The sequence below is a fragment of the Saccostrea cucullata genome, unplaced genomic scaffold (assembly GCF_032062105.1).
Source record: "Saccostrea cucullata isolate Sc308-1 unplaced genomic scaffold, CSIRO_AGI_Scuc_v1 ctg4476, whole genome shotgun sequence".
Lineage (NCBI taxonomy): Eukaryota > Metazoa > Mollusca > Bivalvia > Ostreida > Ostreidae > Saccostrea > Saccostrea cuccullata.
In genome coordinates this window covers 1-17,424 of record NW_026931087.1, presented here as the reverse complement: position 1 = coordinate 17,424, position 17,424 = coordinate 1, and the positions used below count along the sequence as shown (strand labels likewise).

General features: G+C 34.8%; 1 long non-coding RNA gene across 1 annotated transcript; it reads right to left on the bottom strand.

Annotated features, from left to right (window-relative positions):
• Positions 1–5,573: 5,573 nt before the first annotated feature.
• LOC134231349 (uncharacterized) lies at positions 5,574–17,229 on the bottom strand. The gene is made up of 4 exons (XR_009984541.1): positions 17,136–17,229; positions 16,726–16,797; positions 7,797–7,924; positions 5,574–6,210 (listed from the first exon to the last, which is right to left on the bottom strand). It is a non-coding gene; the product is annotated as an uncharacterized LOC134231349 (long non-coding RNA).
• Positions 17,230–17,424: the final 195 nt, after the last annotated feature.

Here is a 17,424-nt window from a genome sequence, read left to right as displayed (position 1 = left end):
TCTGTCTTGTCTTTTATGTCATTATGTTTAATCCTTAGTAATTTAAACTTTTTATGTTTGTAAAACCAGAGTGTGAAAGTACAGTGTTTGTGTAATCTTCTTAATGTTTATCTATAAATACTGATTTTAATACAATCAAATATAATTTTCTGATGATCAATATTTCCAACTGAATTCAAAGACAAACTGCCTGACTGACCTATACATATTTAGAATTTCAACATCATACACTCTTGAATATCCATAAATATCAAAATATAATGATTCAGCATTAGCTATCATCCATACACTTGTTAACCTAAGGAAGGCTCTTATCATAAGTTAAACCCATGAAATTCCTCATGCAATTTTGAAGAATTTCTGTTATAAAAGATGCTAAAGACAAAAGGCCCATAAATTTCCAAAAAGTAATAATTTTTAAAACTATATATCCACAATAAATTGGGGAACATTTGAAGAACCCCTTTTCTTTATAACTCATGACATTTCATGCAGATAATGGCTATAATGTGTGAACAATCTTTATGAAAAAAGGATGGTGTAAAGTTAGTCTCACCCAACACCCAAGGGAGAGGGGAAGGGTGTTAAATAAAAAAGAAAATTAAAATGTTAAATTAAAAAAAAAAAAAAAAAAAAACTTTTAGAAAAATTAATCTTATCAATTTAATTCAATTTTATAATTTTTTAACTTTAAAATTCATGTTACCTGAACAAAAAACAGGGTTCAACCCCCTTCCCCTCTCCCTTGGGTGTTGGGTGAGACTAACTTTACACCATCCTTTTTTCATAAAGATTGTTCACACATTATAGCCATTATCTGCATGAAATGTCATGAGTTATAAAGAAAAGGGGTTCTTCAAATGTTCCCCAATTTATTGTGGATATATAGTTTTAAAAATTATTACTTTTTGGAAATTTATGGGCCTTTTGTCTTTAGCATCTTTTATAACAGAAATTCTTCAAAATTGCATGAGGAATTTCATGGGTTTAACTTATGATAAGAGCCTTCCTTAGGTTAACAAGTGTATGGATGATAGCTAATGCTGAATCATTATATTTTGATATTTATGGATATTCAAGAGTGTATGATGTTGAAATTCTAAATATGTATAGGTCAGTCAGGCAGTTTGTCTTTGAATTCAGTTGGAAATATTGATCATCAGAAAATTATATTTGATTGTATTAAAATCAGTATTTATAGATAAACATTAAGAAGATTACACAAACACTGTACTTTCACACTCTGGTTTTACAAACATAAAAAGTTTAAATTACTAAGGATTAAACATAATGACATAAAAGACAAGACAGACAAAATGAATATTAAAATATTCAGTCCTCAAGATTGAAAGTTTTTAAAGATTGAAAGTCTGAGAGTCTGAAAGCCTAAAAGGCTGAAAGTCTGAATCTCAAGATTCATATTCATATCATACATATTGTGTTTTGAAGGATTGAAAGTCATTATATGATTTGCTTGTAAAACTCTCTAAAATGAAGAAGCACATTCAGTGACATATTATAGAAAGAGTTGGGAGATTTTATATCTAATTCCTTACCAATAAAAAAAATATCACTATGAGATCCTTATAATGAAGTTTTACTGTAGCAGGAATACATTAACCTTGAACCTGAAAAGTCAATAGAGGTGTTATAAAATTCATGGACAACAATGGTATAGCAAAAAAAAATTGTGCTGATCTTTGACCTGAGAATGCAAAATATATGAAGTTTGTTTAATTAACCTATCCATGATGTTTATTGAATATTAACTAAACAATTAAATTTAGCAGATGTCCACATCTCTTTAACCTTTTGACTAAAAACTTAATAAGGTCATTTATTTACCTTTGTGTAACTTTGATGAGTATCTTATATGTTGGATATATTAGCAAAACACAATCTAATCTGAGTAAAGAGGAAACCTGAAAAAGCTTGTATTCCTTTGTATGAACAAATTAATTGATGTCATGCAGTTATTTTAATCAAATTATCAGAACAATCTGATGATTCTTAAATAAAAAGTTCTCACTATACTAGTTAGAAACCATTGCTCTACCTGTCAAACACAAAAATATGAATGTTAACTTAAAAAAGCAAGTAAGGTTCCTTTTCTTCAAAGGGTAAAATTTTAATGGATTGGGTGAGTGTTTGTTACTTTATGCCTATAAAGAAAAATATATGCCCTCCATTTTGACTGTATGGATGAAGAACTGTTTATATAATTGAATCAAACTTATTTCTTTCATGTCATTCTTAATGTCATGGTATCCATCATTCATAATATGTACAAGTCTCAATCCTAATAAAGGAATCCACATTTTGTTTTTATTTCACATCCCTTGGCAACCATATTTGAGGGAAACTCAAAATTCTCTGTTCATGTCATTTTCTGGTGTATACCTTCATCATTTGACATAATTCATTTACTTCTTGTATTTTGATTTCCTAAATCAGAGCTATTCATACATAGAAAGAAAAAAAAATTGAATACAGTGAATTTATTGCAATACCTACATGTTTGATACATAAAAAAGATATATTTTTTTCATTCCTTTTTTTGACCTTTGGATTGATCCTGAATTGAGATAACCATTTACTTTTTGGCAAGTGTAAACTATATACTGCATGAATAAACATGATTTGTATATTGAAAATTGAAATGGTTTCTTTAATGCTTAAATCAAAATACTCCAACTGTCTTAGTGAGAATTATGCTCAATTATTCTCTTTAGGGAGAGGGCTCAAACAGGCTTTGCCTGCTGCCCATGTCATTCACTTATGTGAATAAAATTTTGTATAAATTAATTATGCTCAATCAACTTTGTGAAATATTCCCAATTTCCAATGCTTCGTATTTACATTAAGTAACTGACTCAAATTAAATTGTTTGTTTTCTCATTTATTTTATAGGAAATAACATGCTGACAGTGAATCTAATCATTTTTAAAAACTGGTTAAAGTAATGTTTACAATTGACTTAAAATGCTTAAATGCAAGTTTATTTCATACAGAAATACCTTAATTGTATAGACTGAATTTACTTATAGATTCAATATATAGAAGAACCCCTTATGAATAGTAAAAACCATTTTTCAAACCTGATTTTCTTGCCTATTCTCTCATGCATTACCTAATTTGAGTTGAGTATTCTCAAATTATTGATTACATGAACAAACAAATTTAAGATAAAAACACAATATATGCTGAATGCCCTGAAATAAAATGGTTACATATTTAAGATGTGTAACACATCATGTACAGCTTTTAAGTCTACAAAATTTTAAGTTAACCATATTATACAATAAGACTACTTTTTCAAAGTTATGAGAAATTCTCCACAAAAAATGTATTTATGCAAAAGATAAATGTTAGGGTACAATTTTAAAATACATTTTACATGAATCACATAAAGAACATGTCAAATCATTTCTTTGTGGTTGTTTTCCTTTTAAAACATCTGTGAACAGATATTCTGTTTTGTCTTATTGATACATAAAAAGCGTCCAAAAATCATTTGGAAATGTTGTGTTAAACCCTGATACTCAGAATTTTAAGAGTTTCTGATGTGTGCACTACTTAGAAATGTTTACAATGTAACAAAGATGAAATTCCTAATTGATTTAACCAGCAATTATAAAGTCATCAGGTTTACACATGCTTTTATAACACATCATGTACATTTTTTTTTCTACTAGTTTTCTTTGTTCACAAAAAATTGAAATCAACAGTACTTAGCATTCCATATTAAGAAATATGAACCCTAGCTATTAAAAATCTAAAAGTATATTTGTGCATCAATGCAATATGTTTAACAAAACAATCTCTTTCACTGTGATGAAAATTGTCTTTTTCATAGAACATGCAGATGAAGAACTTCTTTGGATGATGTCATTTTCACATGTAGAAAAGAAACTAATTCAACTAAAACTAAAAGACAGTCCTTAAAATTTTAAGGACATTAAAGGATGATATCAAGACTGATAAAATTCTACAATTATCATCCAAAGATGTATATGTTTGGATTTATTTTTTAATTCACAAGCAAATGATAAGCTGCCATTTAATCTTTCAAACTTAAAAAAAGTTCTTTACTTTTGAATGAAGATCTAGAGGAGTCTTCCCCATGCAGATCTATTTATGAATGGGTTTTTCCCCTTGACCTTAGTTCAAAACTTATATTATTCCAACCAGTCTTTATCTATGCAGTAATAATAAGATTTTTTTACAGAATTCTTAGGTATTACATAGTAATAGTCTTTAAACATCCTTGTTGTGCATTTGATTTACATTTCCAATTCTTTCCAAAGAATATGCCATGTCACCCAATATAACAGATATAAAGTCTCTAGGTTATAACAAAATGTTAAAGTTTCAACATTACAAAGCTCATATTAGTAATCTTACCAACTGACTTTTACCCAGGAGAAAATGATCCAAAAATCTATAGATCATCTCCGAATCTTTCTTTTACTTATGATGTGAAGTTTGCAGGTTACAAATTATTGTCAAAGGTAGTTATCTCAATAATCTCATGCTTTGACCCTGACAAAGTGTCCTATAAAACTAAGTGTATTACTCTAACCTGTTCTGTGTAGTAAGCATGAAGTCCATGGGATGATAGAAATATTCAAGATATTATTACATCAGATTCACAGATCAGGGGACACTTACATCTTTATGGGGGTCCTATTGAGACCTATTAAATTCAAAATAGGAAACATACATACACAAACAAAATGTATTTACAGTTCCAGGAAAGTAATAATTACACCAAAGCTAGCTTTTAAACATCTGTGTAATTTGTTAGGGGTTGTAGAAATAAGATGAAAAATAAAAGGTTTAAATGTATACTTCTCATACATAACAACTGTCTTCAATATGAATTAGTAAAAATAAAAGTCACATTTAGATACTTTGAAGTCTGGGAATTATTTTTTTTTTTTAAGATCTCATACTATCAGAAAATCACAATATCAATTCTAGGATTTGATTAGACATCAGTTTGTTATAAGACTGCAATTTATCTATTGTTGTGTATGACAGAATATGAAAGAGATGAAGGGGAGAGCTTTTGACTTTTTTTTCCTTCAGCATAGTTTAAAATATATATTATACAGGTCTTTATCTATGTAGTGAATATAGGAATTTTACAGAAACCCAAGGTATTACATAGTAATAGTCATATAAACACCTTTGAACATTGTACATTTGATTAACATTTCATTCCTTTCCTAAGAATTTGCACCTAATTTTTATAAAGTCTATAAGTTATTACACAATGTTTAAGTTATTGCATTACAGGATTCAAATCAGTAATCTCAGTAATTAACTTTTACCCAGGAGTAAATGATCCAAAAACTCTATAGAAATATCTTATTGATTCTTAAATCTGAGTGTGTACTTATGATGTGAAGTTTGTAAGTTACAAATTATTGTCAAAGAAGTCATCTCAATAATCTTATGCTTTGACCTTGACAAAGTGTCCTTAACAACAAAGTGTATTCCTACAACCATTCTATATGTAATTAGTATGATGGATGATAAAGATATTCAAGATATTATTAAAACACAGATTATGGGACACTTGCATCTTTATTGGGGGTCTTATTGAGACCCAATTTAAATTCAAAATTAAACATGATACATACACAAACAAAATATATTTACAATTCCAGGAAAGTTAAATAATAACATTAAATCCAGCATCTGGATATCTGTGTTAATTTCTAGGGGGTTGTAAAAATTAGATGAAAAATAAAAGGTTTTAATGTGTAATTCCCATACATAACAACAGTCTTCAATATGAAATGGTAAAAAATAAAAGTCACATTCACATACTTTGAGGTCAGTGAGAATTAGTTTTTAAAGAGCTCATGCTATCAGAAAATCATATTTTCAATACTTGATTGACTAGATCTCAGTTTGATAAATGATTACACTTTATCCATAGTCAGTGTCTGACAGTAAAAGATACAATCCTGGGTCCTTTCTTTGTCATCCTGTTAACCACAGTCTATGATCGTACTGGTTAAATTAGTTGGAAATCATATTTATCTATGTTCTTCTTAAATCCTCCATCCTCCTCCTGTTTGATTTTCTTGTTTCAGTGTTCCAAGAGAGGATATTCTGTTAGTCTTTGCATAATCTGATAGTCTTTCACCATTCTGAGAGTAGACATAGATCATTTCCATAAGCCCTCACTAGAATATCCTGGAAAATAAAAAATAATGTCTTATTTAAAAATTTTTTTTTTAATGTAATATAAGCTTGATGGAATTCTAAATATAGACAAAAAGGGTATAAATACAAGGTGTAATATCAGATTTTGACTTTTCATATTAACCATGGGTAACACCTCCAGTAAAGAAAAGAGTAAAGGAATGAGTAAAATTCAGTTTGGAAAGAGAATTCTTTCAGAGAAAGATATAGACAGAGGTATACCAGTTAAAATAAAAAGATGGCACTATTGAGATCATTTCTCAAGAAGAATATAATCAATTATGTCCAGAAAAGGGTGTACCTAATGTTGTCAGAGATTACATAGAAAGACCCTTGATTGCAGAAGAAGCAAATGAAGAATATAACCATTTATTACCAAAAGAGGGTAAGAATTACTTGGATTACTCTGAAAGACCTTTGACTAGAGAAGAAGTCTAGTTTATAGATGATAAGAGAAAACAGTTGTCAGAAAAAAATGTTGTTAAAGACACATGATTTTTAGCCCACAAAACCATTGGAGATACAAGGATTACAAGATATAAGGATTAATGGAGGAAGTCCAAACTGAACTCTTGGAGGACATTAAGGCTTATTATGAGAGTAACTTTTCCAGTATTTGTTTATTACAAAATTATGTATTCTAATTTAAAAAAAAAAAGTTTTCACTTTCATTTGTTGTGCTTAAGACCATTTAAATTGACCTTATGATCAAGATTGTGATATATACATTCTGATATTATCATTTATGATGTCTCTATGATGTCTACCTCAAAAGTTTGAATCAGGGTATTTGTGTTCAAAGAGCTGAAGAAACTATACAGACAGATCTAAGATTTTGGAAGCATACATATTAATGAGGTTAAAGGAGATATAACACTAGATTATTATAAAAGAAAGAACACAAACTCATAGAAATGATATTGAAAGTACCTTAAATGAATAAAGTGTCATGCTCCAAAGTATTATTTTTATAAACAGGAGAAGGTTTACAGCAGTCCCATACACTCATAAGAAGATCTTGGGTAGTAGAAACACCAGGGAATGTTATTTCCAAACAATCAGATCATCTTACATCAGTTATATGGTTACAGTATTTATACATAATCAAGAGGGTCATTAAGATTTCTTTTATGGTCATCCTGATGGGCCATATTATAGTATTTTTACCCTGTGATATAATGTTAATATTAAATGAAAAATTCAGAAATTTTATTAGCAATTGGAGTCAAAACTTCTTATCTTTACCAACTATGCTATTAAGGAAGCTGGGGGTTAACAAATTAGCCATATTTAACTTATTCTATAGATATGCTATCTTCAGCTGTTGACTATCATTTGGAAAGAAAAACTTCATACATTTTAGTTTTAAAATTTGATCATGATTTTTATGCCTTTTCTTGTGAAGGATATCAATATGGTTTAAACATGACCATGACCACCAAGCCCTCTTTATTTTAAAAAAAAATCATATATCATTTACTTATTAATTCCAAAATATAAAAATGCATATGTAAATAAATAAATAAATAAATAAATAAATAAATAAAAATTACAATTGTATCTCATTGAAAGTTTACCTTCAAGTTTGTGTGTTTCTATGTTGATTGACTAACTGTGTATTTCCAAAGGAAGAGCAGACAGTCTGAACTTCATAGAGAATGGATTATAGATGGTTAGGAACAAAACATATCTTCCATGTTGAGGACTGTAGAAATAAAACCATTTTGTTAATATGACAGAGTACTGCATGAAACAATGCATGTTTAAATACAACATGTACAATGCCAAAAAAAAAAAAAAGATCATGGAAATATTTGTTTTTAATCTCGAAAAATTGTTTTTAACATTAACTCCATATGAGAAAAGCTCATCATGTTATCTATAGATAATAAACAAGCACAACTACTGTATTAATATTGTGGTGCTTCTGGTGTGGGTCCTAAGTGCACCACGAGTTCCGAGCTGCCAAGGAATCAAACAGACGTCCGATACTTTAGAAACTTTTAATAGAACTGACTTATGACGTATACAAAACATTTGCACTCCGAACCCGACGCCGAGCCCGACATTAATACAAATTCACTACACTACTCCCCTTTTTCTAAAAGGAATAATACATGAAATGAAAGCAAAGAAAATAAACATTAGTTAATTGTTCTGATATTCAAAGCTGCTTTAGGACGTGTATCTTGACGGAGGTTGAATCTTTCTTCCACATCTAGTAGTGGTCTCGTTGGTCCTCTGTTGGTCTTCCGCATCGCTATCCTGGTTCTCCGGTGTAGCCGGTCCTGAAGGAACTGTTTCCTTTTCAGCTTCATGTTGTATGGGTATATCAGGTACCACCCAGTTCTCTTCTACTGCAGTTTCCTCTGACTTGTCTTCTGTCTCGCCTGGAACATCAGCATCTTCTGGTGAGGTTGCTTGAGGGTCCTTTTCCTTAAAGTTGACACAATACTGGAGCTGTCTTCGTGCTTTCGATATCCATCTGGGCAGTGTTTCTTGGTGGCAAGGCTTGAGGCGGTCATGATGCAGTACTGTGGATCCCTTCTTTGTGATAACTTCATACAGCACTGCACCCAACTTTCTAGCAACTACTGCAGGCCCTTTCCATAACGGTTGTAGTTTAGGACTCTTGCCTACTTTCTTTGAGTCGTCCCGTATGTATACTAAATCACCAATGTCGTAGGACCTCTCGTACACACGCAAATCGTGTAATCGTTTTTGTCCTATCGATGCACTCTTCAAGTTTCCTCGAGCTATTTCTTGACATTTCCTCATTGACGATCGTAGTTTCTCCAGGTATGGTATTTCATCCTGCTCTGCTGAATGTAAGCCCAATATCACCTCTTGAGGAAGATGGACTTCATGACCTAACATCAGTCTATTGTGTGTGAAGCCAGTACTGGTATGAGGAGTACTTCGATATGCCCCCGCAAGCAAGGGAAGATGTTCGTCCCAGTCTTCCTGATTCTGGCTGACAAAGCATCGCATCATCTGAAGTAAGGTCCTGTTAAATCTCTCTACGAGCCCGTTTGAAGAAGGGTGGTAGGGGGTTGTTCTTGTTTTTGCCCAGCCCATCAACTCTGATAGTCTTTTCATCAGGTCACTATCGAAGTTCCGCCCTTGGTCCGTGTGAAGTTCTAGAGGCACCCCGAAGCGGGCAATAAAGTCCTTCACTAGTACATTGGCAATAGTCTCCGCTGTCTGGTTGGCAAGTGGATAACACTCCGTCCATTTCGAAAACTGGTCGACAAGAACAAGGATATATTTATTTCCCTTTTTAGATAAAGGAAAGGGTCCTAGTATATCCAGCTGTATTCTGTCCATGGGTGATCCAGCTTGGTACTGCTGCAATGAGGATCTATTTGTCTTGTTAGCCTTTTTACTTAGCGCACATTTTTCGCATGCTCCAACAAAAGTTTTCACCCAATCCGTCATATTAAACCAGTAGAAGGTCTGTCGAAGGCGCTGAATAGTTCTTTTAATTCCAGGGTGTCCCGATAATGGTGAACAGTGGGCGATGTCTATAATTTCCTTCTTCATTGCCTCAGGCACGATGAATAATAGTCGGGTCTCCTCTGCAAACGTCCATCGGTAATAAAGGCAGTTATTGCTTAGTGAGAGATTTTCTCTTGTAAGCCAAAAGTGTTTAAGGGCTGGTGACTCAGAAAATACTTCCTCTCGATTACTTGGAAACTTCCCTTCCACCCACTTAAAAAGCTTATGTAGCTCTGGGTCGTCCTTTTGTTTCTGACTCAATTCTTCATTTGTGTATTTGCTTAAGGATATAGGAGGACCTATTTCTTCCTCATCATCACTTACTGCCTCATCTATCTGTGTTAAATTCCGGATGGTACCCATCGCCGCACTTTGCTCGGGGACACTGTGTCCTCCAGAGCAAAAACTAGTATTTGGCCCTGGATCAGAGTCATCACAGCATTGGTCTCCATGGCTTGTCTGATGTTTAGCAAACACCATGCCAAAATCACTCCTTACTGCTAAGGGTATGACGTCATCTACGTCTGTGTGAAATCGAGACCACTCCTGATGTATTTTTGTGCAGTGTTTGCATCCGCCACATGGCAAGTCAGATAATCTTGATCCAATAGTGTAGCAGTCACATTGTGGTCCTTCTAGAGGGTATCTGGATAAGGCATCAGCATTGCCGTGGTTCAGACCTCTCCTGTGCTGAAAAACGATGTTAAACTGGCTGAGATGTTCTAACCAGCGTGCAAGTTGTCCCTGTGGTGTCTTAAAACGATACAACCAAGTAAGGGAGCCATGGTCGGTCCGCACAATAAACTGCCTGCCTAAAAGGTAGTGTCTGAACTTCTGCGTAAAGGTGACAATAGCAAGAAGTTCCTTGCGTGTAAAGCAGTACTTTGATTGTGTTGGACCTTTTCTGAGTCGCCTTGTAGTTGTGAAAGGACTGCTCCAATTGAACAGTTAGATGCGTCGGTATCTAAAATAAATGTATTCTGGGCTAGCGGATAAGCCAGAACAGGTGGGGACACTAGTTTCTCTTTTAAAACTTCAAATGCCTTTTGTTGTTCAGCTTCCCAATGAAATTTCACTCCCTTTTTGGTTAACTGGAACAGTGGTTCAGCTATTTCTGAATACTTGTCAATGAACCGACGGTAATAGTTAGTGAGGCCTAGGAAGGATTGTATGTCCTTGACATTATGAGGCTGAGGCCAGTCCTGTACAACCTTGGTAAGCTCTGGGTTTGCCTCAATTCCTTCTGCACTGATTCGGTGTCCTAAGAACAATACACTTTTCTGGAAAAAATTGCATTTAGATGGCTTCAGCTTAAGGTTGCTTTCTCTAAACCTTTGGAGGACCTCCTTAAGGTGTTCAATATGCTCCTGCATACTGCGACTGGCAACAATCACATCGTCTAAGTAAATCAACACCATATTCCACTGGAGGCCTTTCAAAATAAACTCCATTGCCCTTTGAAATGTCCCAGGTGCTCCGCATAGCCCAAAAGGCATGCGTGTATACTCGAATAAACCGTAGCGAGTAATAAAGGCTGTTTTCCTCCTATCAGCTTGGTCAACTTCAATTTGATGATATCCTTGCTGCAGGTCTATAGTTGAAAAAATTGTTGACCCTGCAAGAGTGTCCAGGCATTCCTCAATATTTGGAAGTGGGTAGGAGTCTTTCCTTGTCACATCGTTGAGCTTCCTGTAATCGATGCACCACCTTACCCCACCATCTTTTTTCCTCACCAATACCACAGGTGATGCCCAATCAGAAGTCGAAGGTACCACAACACCAGTATTGAGAAGGCTCTGCAAATGTTGTTCTTCCTCACCTTGAAACCCCAGAGGTGTTCGCCGAACTGGTTGCCGTACAGGTGGAGCATCACCTGTGACAATCTTGTGAGTGATCTTAGAGAAACATCCCATATCACTGGTACTTTTTGCAAAAACATCTTGATAATCCATTAACAAGGCTTTTATTTCATTTGCTTCTCCCTCTGAACGTCCCTGTATAGCTCTCTCCATTAGGTTGTCCAGATGCACTGGGACATCACCATCACACTCATCTTTCTGCTGGTGCTCTTCAACCTTGTCCATTTCAGCTTCCACCAATTTACCTAAATGCGTGCCTGCAGGCAACTTAAGTTCTTGGGGAGTTGGGTTTAAGATTCGAACAGGTATATGCTCATTCATATTTACTAGTACAGAACCAATATGTGCACCATTTTTAAGGATGCAGGATCCAGTACCCCAACAAGGTGTGCATCAGGTTTGTTGACATATCCATTAAGTACTGTCTCGCTCAGTGGGGGAAGTATGGTGTCAGTATCTACGCTAACTCTTGTGACATGTATCTCACTTGCAGACTCCATGTTTCCAAGCACAAGCTCTCCTCCAACCATTAGATCACCCTGTCTTGTTAAAACAATAGCATCAAGGGCCATTAGCAGGTCAATTCCAATTAGTACCTCATCATGTATGGGCGCAATGCAGACTTTCCAATCAACTGAAGACTTCCCCAAATCAACTCGCACTGTAACATCAGTAACTGCTGCCATCTTGTTGCCACTTTCTGCATTTAAAAGTGTTGTTGTTTTCTTACCGCCAGAATACACTAAACTCCTACTCCTCACAAAGTCTTCTGATAGCACAGTTACTTCTGCCCCAGTATCAATAATTGCATGAGTTTCTTCCCCATTTATTTGCACTGGTACTCTTATTGTTTTCCCACTCTTGGTTCCAATCTTGAATAATTTTTGCTGAGTCTCCTGTTCATTAAAGTGACCATCCTTCTTAGGAGACTGATATGGTGAATTCAAAGTTGGGCAGTTCTTTTGGAAATGGTTCAATTCCCCACACTTGTAACAACCTCTTTTGGGGGATGGTGACCGGCGGGATCTCATTTCTGTTGTTTTCCGCTCTATCAACTCCTTTAATTCCAAAATTGCATCCTTTAATGACTTTTCCTTTGTGTCCATTGAGGAGAGTGATCGCAAGTTTTCGTAAGCATTCCCTTCTGCGTTTTCAATGTTATGGGAATCCTCTTGCCAAGAGACTCTCCTTGAATGTCGCTGAAATTGGACATTTTCACGGCCAATTGTTGCCCTGAAGTTGTGCTGTAACTGTATAACATAATCTAATGCCTCAGATATAGTTTTCGGCATTTTGTTTAGGTTTTCATACCCAATTTTAGAATTTTCGTACCCTTTCAGTAAGGATTCTGCAGCTATTTCTTCTTGGAGCTCAATGTTCACAGAGGGAAATGCTTGTGAAACTAAGCGCCGGACATGCTCTGCGAATTCATCGTCAGACTCTCCCCTTTGTCGCACTTCTTCTAATCTTTTCCTTGCTGTAGCAGGTGGATCTTTTCTATTGAAGCGATCTGACATAAGTTTAAGTAGTTTAGGGAAGTCGCTCTGTACAGAACTCGGTAAGCTGCATAGATATTTTGAAGCCTGCCCCCTCAGACATTCAATGAATCGGTCTAGTTGTTCTTCTGTTGTCCATGCGTAGCGTTGCGCAGCCCTTTTGAAGGGTAGGAGAAATCCTTCCCAATCGCCACTTCCGTCAAATATTGGCAACTTCTGTCTTGGCATGTACTCTTGCTTGAAACTTGAAGCTCCCAGGCCTCGACAAGATTCAAAATTGTTAATTGTGTCTAAAAGTGGCTGAAATGGTACGTTGCTTGCTCCTGAAAGAGGAGTTGATGTAGGTTGTCTATTACTTGCACTGTTGCTACCTAAGCCATGTAGTGTGTGAGTGTTTCTCTGCATAACACGTCCTGATGGTAATGAGTCATTTCCATTTATGTTGTTTGGCCTGTGGGGTGTTGAAAACCCAAGCCAATCTTCATCACTTTGTGGTCGCTTTTCCTCCTGATCATGATGACATAGCCTGGGGCTGTCCCCTCGACTATGCAGCAACCCTGTCTTGTGGTCCTGTTGTGCATACACTTGCCTGGGGCTGTCCCCTCGACTGTGCAGCAATCCAGACATGTGGCCCTGTTGAGCATCGATTTGCCTGGGGCTGTCCCCTCGGCTAAGCGAGTGCTCCAAGACCTGTGTGATCCCTTGAGTCATGTCTAAGAAAATGCTTTCTTGTCTTTTCATCATTTCTTTATGATTTTCTATTGTTTCCCATAGAAGTTTCTCTTGTTTATTTATTACATCTATTTGTCTGTCTATGCTTCTTGACAAAAGTTGCTCTTGATTTCTCATCTTTTGCATTTGTGATTCAAAAGTTTTATCTTGCTTCCCTAACATCAAATTTGTTTCATGTATGTTTAAGGAAAGGTCGCCTAAGGTTCTCTCAACTTTTTCCAACACCCTGACAGTACCATTTTCTACAGACATTTTTAAACTAGCTTCTAACTTCTGATCATTGTCATTGTCTGTTGTTAGTGTGTCATCAAGCAAACTGTCACCGGTAGACATAATTCTTGTTTTGTGATTACAGTGTCAGTAATTCTTGTGGGTCAACACTCAAGGTTAACAAATCTGGTGTTGTATCAAGCCAACACTCCTTAATTATGTCCAATTCTAATCGCCTTAGCCACTTTTCCGACAATTTACTATCAGGATGAATTCCGTCTCTTAAGAGATTAAAATTAAAAGATTGTCTTCCACGACCTCTGACCTTTACAATGTCAAGGTGAAATTGGAGGGTGTTACGGCCTAATGATTGATTTAGATCAAAATTTTTCTGGTTAAGGAGTGTTATTTCTTCAACTAGAAACTTATCTGTGGCTTCAAAATATTCAGGGTGGGGATGGCCTAAGTAAGAATTGTAAATTTTTGCCGAGTACACTGGAATTGTAAGGAATTTTATAGAGCCTTTATTGGTGATGACAAAATGTTTTAACCTATGAAATTGCTCCAATATGTGTGTACTTGCTTCACCTACTGAGCTATATCGCAATTCAATTTGCCTTTGCCTGCGATTAGGCCCCTTATGTATTTTTTTTGTAATATCACACACACCTAACCAAACATACACAACAAGTGGCCTGTTTCCCTTAGAAAGTTTTTCTAACTCAGGTATTGCCCTATCAATTGCAGTGGCAGTAGGTGACCCTGGATAAGTGAGAAAATGCAGTGGAATATTATGTGTGTTGTGATGTGTTTGAAGGCAGTTTCCCAAACTATCTGAAATCAACACAGGCAATTTGTCGATTGGGGTAGAGGGAACTTGAAGTGGGTTTTTGTCTAAAAATTTTGTGATGCTTGACAAACTCATAAATAGCAAAAATTACCCCTCTTAATCTATTGATAAATGTAATGATGATTTTGCAATGAATAACACAAAAATATTAAAAACAACACAAATTTCCAGAATGCGGATTCTCACAATCTGATACAAAATTTAATTAAGACGCAGAAACACTATTTCGGCTTGTCCCGCCAAAATCGTGCAATAACAGAGGAGCGGATTCACACTTCTCTGAAACGCACGTGGTCGAAATTAAACCCGACTGTAAAATTCAATGAAACAAGTGCAAATTCACGCAAAAACTTAGCTGCATAAATTTACGACACTTCTGACACCAGTGTGGTGCTTCTGGTGTGGGTCCTAAGTGCACCACGAGTTCCGAGCTGCCAAGGAATCAAACAGACGTCCGATACTTTAGAAACTTTTATTAGAACTGACTTATGACGTATACAAAACATTTGCACTCCGAACCCGACGCCGAGCCCGACATTAATACAAATTCACTACAATATTCTGAAGATCCCATGATACATTTTAGGTTAAATAAGGGTGTGCTTATATAAATGTAAGTTAGAGACATTAGATCACATAAGTATTACACAGTAATTAAAGTAACCATATAATTAAGAAATAAATAACAAGTTTATAAACTTCAATGGGAATTGAAGTGGGTCGGTCACGTGATCAAATCCTGTGAAGGCCGAAGGCCTTCTCAGAAGATTTGATCACGTACCGACCCACTTCAATTCCCATTGAAGTTTATAAACTTGTTATTTATTACTTATATATACATTTGAGACAGACGATTGAATACTTTCAAATTTGAATTATTGCACTAACCGTCCGTCGTAGATTTTGAAAAATGACGCAAGGTGTAAATCGGCTTGCATGGCGGTTACGCTTCGAATTCATTAGGCTAAGGAATCTATTTCGAAGGGAATATTTTGTGAAAGGCTACTTGTGATCAGTAATAGTGAACAGAATGTTGTCTTGGAATATTTTATTCGTGAAAAATGATAATCGATCCTGAAAAGACACAAGAAACACGTCCGAAGTTTGATGATAAGAGGTTGGAGGAATTTCGGTCGCTGGAAAGGGATGGATGGATCCGATGGATTGAGACACTTGTCCGAGCCAGTTAATTTGCAGTTTGATCAAAAACATTCCACGGTTTCAGTATCTAAAGGCATACTTATAGTAAAACACTGATAAACACGGAGACAATGGCGACAGCTTTACATTGAACTACGAAAACGCCGAGGTGTTTGGCAGCTGTTCATGGCATGATTGCAAAGATATTTTCCAACAGATTTGCACATTTATCGTGAGTAAAATTTAAAGATAAAATAAAAGTTTATCATGAAAATTTAACCAAAGGTCTTTCCAAAAAATAAGGATGAACGTTAGAGACTGTGCAGCTGACAAAAGTGAAGAAAAATGTAAACAAACGCTAACGTTAGGCTCCTAGTTTTCTCTATGTACACGGGTTGAATCGATAGCCCCAAAACTGTATGAAATCTTGTTTACATTTAAAATAAAATAATTATCATTATACTTGCTTCTTTTATTCATTTTTGTACATGAAAAGCAAGTAGAGCTGGTCATTTTATAATTTATGTATCGGTAGATATTATTGCGCCGTGTGATTAGGTCACGTATTGACCTCTGACCTCTGACAAACTTCATACAGAATTGAAGATATTTTCTCTCTGTATGTTTATATAATGGAGAGATACCACAAATGTATATATTCATGGTTAAATGCAAAGATGACCATCATATAAATGTAAAAATTAAAACAAGACTAACTTACCAGAGATATTCAACTATATGCCCAATAAGCCTATCCATTAAATAATCCAGTGAAATAACATCTCAGCTGATCCTGAAAAAATCATACAATTCAGTGATACACATTTAACCTAATTTTACAATGTAAGTAAAGCAATAATTTACAGACAAAAGGGATAGAAATGTAAAAGATACCATGTATTTTACCAACATTTAGTGAATATTTTTCTGATTGAAATTCAATCATAGAATAACCCATCATAGAAATAATAAATGCACTCTGAGTTACATGCAGGTTATACAACTGTAAATCACATGAAATGAGGATAAATACAGCATTTCCATTCAAAATAGAACTTTACATATAAGTAATAGTTAAATGCAAAGATGACCTTCATAGTAAATGTAAAAATTAAAACAAAACTAACTTACCAGAGATATCCAACCATATGCCCAATAAGCCTATCCATTAAATAATCCAGTGAAATAACATCTCAGCTGATCCTGAAAAAATCATACAATTCAGTGATACACAAATTAACCTCATTTTACAAAGGAAGTAAAGCAACAACTGACAGACAAACAGGACAGAAATGTAAAAGATACCATATGTATTTTATCAAAATTTAGTAAACATTTTTTCTGATTTAAATTTAATCACAGAATGACCCATCATAGTAATATTAAATACACTCTGGGTTACATGCAAATTATACCTTAC